The following is a 4582-nucleotide window of genomic DNA, read 5'->3' as shown; positions in this document are numbered from 1 at the left end:
ATTCAAATCAACATCTGTATGTGTCTGACTAGTGGAGGCAGGTGAGATGCCTTTGGATATACGACGTAATAAATTGTCATTAGCTTATTGGGTTGAAAGGCTGTGAGGTTGATCATCCCACTGCTACTGTTCTAGATGACTGTTGGGAATATACTAGTAGACAAGGCAGTGGTTTGGTTGGACAGTTGGAAAGCTTGCTGATAACAGTGGTTTGGTTGGACAGTTGGAAAGCTTGCTGATAACAGTGGTTTGGTTGGACAGTTGGAAAGCTTGCTGATGACAGTGGTTTGGTTGGACAGTTGGAAAGCTTGCTGATAACAGTGGTTTGGTTGGACAGTTGGAAAGCTTGCTGATAACAGTGGTTTGGTTGGACAGTTGGAAAGCTTGCTGATAACAGTGGTTTGGTTGGACAGTTGGAAAGCTTGCTGATAACAGTGGTTTGGTTGGACAGTTGGAAAGCTTGCTGATGACAGTGGTTTGAGGGAGTTGGAGGTTGGCCCTTCTGTGGTGATAGGGGATGCACATACAAATACATACAAATACATTTAGTTAATTATATATATATTTTTAAAGATACATATTTATATTTTGATGGTTGACATTGTCTTCCAACGTAACTACCCCTTAACATATAAACACAGACACTGGACATAGACACTGAAAATGAGTGTTTAGCTCTCAAAATAACCTTTGCTTTGCTAAACAGTTAGTTTTCAGGAGTGTGCTGCCTGCCTTCAGAGGAGTCTGTCTGTGAATAATGGGGGCGGCAGGTAGCCTAGTGGTTAACTAGGCAAGTCAGTTAAGAACTAACTCGTATTTACAATGACAACCTACCGGGGAACAGTGGGTTAACTGCCTTGTTCAGGGGTAGAAATACAGATTATTACCTTGTCAGCTCGGGAATTCAATCCAGCAACCTTTTTGGTTACAATCCCAATGCTCTAACCACTAGTCTACCTGCCCTTTCACAGAGGCCTAGTTTACATTTCCGTGAGTCATTTAGCAGACACTCTTATCCAGAGCCACAAGGGTTAAGTGACTAAAAAAGGCAAATGACAGATTTTTCACCTAGACGGCTTGGAGATTCGACTAGGTGAACCTGTTACTGTTAGGGCCTAACGCTCTTAACTGCTAGATTACAAACAACTAAGTGTCTTACACAAAAGTCAAATGGTAGTAGATAAATGGTAAGCTGGTTAAATAAAAGACTGCTGTTATAACATGTCTGTTTATTTCACTAAATGTCTCACAATGTGTAAATGTAAAATGTTTTATGTCGGATTTTAGTCAGGAAAATCTCCTCTTTCTAATGACATAAGGTTCGGCAGGGTCCTCTGCTGTTATTCATCGCTAGACCAGAAATAGTCAGAACTTTCATTTCTTGACGACTTCCTGGAAATGCAGACATAAAAGCACAAGGCGGATGTTTACTTTCTTCACCAGTTGTTATTATTATAATATATATTTTCTCCAGTTTCTTCCTACGAACAGGTTTTAGTGGTAAAATAAAAAGGTAGACTTTTTTGGTGCCATTTAGGGAAAATGGAATTGGGTTTGGGGCTCGATCAGCAGCTCTTCATCAACCGGCCGGAGAGACTCAATACAGCAGGGGCCTCTGATTTCTATGCTGCAGTCTGGCAGCTACTGCTAAGGGAGGAGACCATCTTCCACAACCAACTGATCAATGGGTTTGGTGGACCTGGAGAGCAGGGTGGCAGCGTTCTGACTCAGCAGCACAGAGGCTCCTGTACCGTATGGAGGTGGGCTTAGAGGGAGTGAAGGGGCATCAGTGGCAGGGGGTTATGGGGGCTGAGAGCATGGCAGGATATAGGTGGAGGGTGCTCTATCAGCTCCCAGTGCTGGAAAGGTCAGGGGTCATCCAGTGGAGGGTATTACATGGAGCCCTGGACACCAATAGCTGGTTGACTCGGGTTGACCTGGGAGTTGGGGAAGGGTGTCAATGACAGACTGGTCATCATTTTTTTTCTGTGTTGCCAGGGTAATGCCATTACTGTTAACGCCTTAGGGATGAGATTGAGTTTTACAGAATGATCAACAGTGTGGAGATGTTTCAGGAGGTATGGGGGCTCAGGGAGGCTGTCTGTATGGCTGGAGAGGAGGGGCTGTCTGTACGGCTGGAGAGGAGGGGCTGTCTGTACGGCTGTAGAGGAGGGGCTGTCTGTACGGCTGGAGAGGAGGGGCTGTCTGTACGGCTGGAGAGGAGGGGTTGGATGTACGGTTGGAATGTGGTGCTGGATGGTGTATTGTACTGTGGTGTTGTTGAGTCAGTGTGTTGGCAGCAGCCACTCAATGTTAGTGGTGGCTGTTTAACAGTCTTATGGCCTTGAGATAGAAGCTGTTTCTCAGTCTCTCGGTCCCTGCTTTGATGCACCTGTACTGACCTCGCCTTCTGGATGATAGCGGGGTGAACAGGCAGTGGCTCGGGTGGTTGTTGTCCTTGATGATCTTTATGGCCTTCCTGTGACATCGGATGGTGTAGGTGTCCTGGAGGGCAGGTAGTTTGCCCCCGGTGATGCGTTGTGCAGACCTCACTACCCGCTGGAGAGCCTTACGGTTGTGGGTGGATGCTCTCGATTGTGCATCTGTAGAAGTTTGTGAGAGTTTTTGGTCACAAGCCAAATTTCTTCAGCCTCCTGAGGTTGAAGAGGCGCTGCTGCGCCTTCTTCCCGACGCTGTCTGTGTGGGTGAACCAATTCAGTTTGTCCATGATGTGTACGCCGAGGAACTTAAACTTACTACCCTCTCCACTACTGTTCCATCGATGTGGAAAGGGGGGTGCTCCCGCTGCTGTTTCCTGAAGTCCACAATCATCTCCTTTGTTTTGTTGAAGTTGAGTGTGAGGTTATTTTCCTGACACCTCACTCCGAGGGCCCTCACCTCCTCCCTGTAGGCCGTCTCGTCGCTGTTGGTAATCAAGCCTACCACTGTCGTCCGCAAACTTGATGATTGAGTTGGAGGCGTGCATGGCCACGCAGTCGTGGGTGAACAGGGAGTACATGAGAGGGCTCAGAACGCACCCTTGAGGGGCCCCAGTGTTGAGGATCAGCGGGGTGGAGATGTTGTTACCTACCCTCACCACCTGGGGGCGGCCCGTCCGGAAGTCCAGTACCCAGTTGCACAGGAATACAGAAATACCTTTTTCTCAGACCCTTTGCTATGAGACTCAAAATTGAGCTCAGGTGCATCCTGTTCCCATTGATCATCCTTGACAACTTTTTTTGAGTCCACCTTTGGTAAATTCAATTGATTGGACATGATTTTGAATGGCACACACCTGTCTATATAAGATCCCACAGTTGACAGTACATGTCCGAGCTTGAGAGGATCAGCAGAGAGGAATGGGAGAAACTCCCCAAATACAGGTGTGCCAAGCTTGTAGCGTCAAACCCAGGAAGCCTCAAGGCTGTAATCGCTGCCAAAGGTGCTTGAACAAAGTACTGAGCAAAGAGTTGAAAGTTTACATACACCTTAGCCAAATATATTTAAACTCAGTTATTCACAATTCCTGACATTTATTCCAAGTAAATATTCCCTGTCTTAGGTCAGTTAGGATCACCACTTTATTTTAAGAATGTGAAATGTCAGAATAATATTATAGATAATTATTGATTTCAGCTTTTATTTATTTCATCACATTCCCTGTGGGTCAGAAGTTTATATACACTCAATTAGTATTTGGTAGCATTGCCTTTAAATTGTTTGAATTGGTCAAATGTTTCAAGTAGCCATCCACAAGCTTCCCAAAATAAGTTTGAGTGAATTTTGGCCCATTCCTCCTGACAGAGCTGGTGTAAATTAGTCAGATTTGTTGGCCTCCTTGCTCGCACACGTTTTTTCAGTTCTGCCCACAAATCTTCTATGGGATTGAGGTCAGGGCTTTGTGATGGCCTCTCCAATACATTGACTTTGTTGTCCTTGAAAGTATGCTTGGGGTCATTGTCCATTTGGAAAATCCATTTGAGACCAAGCTTTAACTTCCTGTCTTGAGATGTTGCTTCAATATATCCACATACTTTTCCTTTCTCATGATGCCATCTATTTTGTGAAGTGTACCAGTCCCTCCTGCAGCAAAGCACCCCCACAACATGATGCTGGCACCCCCATGCTTCACGGTTGGGATGGTGTTCTTTAGCTTGCAAGCCTCCCCCTTTTCCTCTAAACATACTGATGGTCATTATGGCCAAACAGTTATATTTTTGTTTCATCAGACCAGAGGACATTTCTCCCAAAAGTACGATCTTTGTCCCCATGTGCAGTTGCAAACCGTAGTCTGGCTTTTTTTTATGGCGGTTTAGGAGCAGTGGCTTCTTCCTTGCTGAGCGGCCTTTCAAGTTATGTCGAGATAGTACTCGTTTTATTGTGGAAATAGATATTTTTGAACCTGTTTCCTCCAGCATCTTCACAAGGTCCTTTGCTGTTGTTCTGGGATTGATTTGCACTTTTCGCAGCAAAGTACATTAATCTTTAGGAGACATAATGCGTCTCCTTCCTGAGCTGTATGACGGCTGAGTGGTCCCATGGTGTTTATACTTGCGTACTATTGCTTCTACAGATGAACGTG

The sequence above is a fragment of the Oncorhynchus keta genome, chromosome 26, assembly GCF_023373465.1.
Source record: "Oncorhynchus keta strain PuntledgeMale-10-30-2019 chromosome 26, Oket_V2, whole genome shotgun sequence".
NCBI classification, from domain to species: Eukaryota; Metazoa; Chordata; class Actinopteri; order Salmoniformes; family Salmonidae; genus Oncorhynchus; species Oncorhynchus keta.
Note: the sequence above shows the minus strand (reverse complement) of the source record.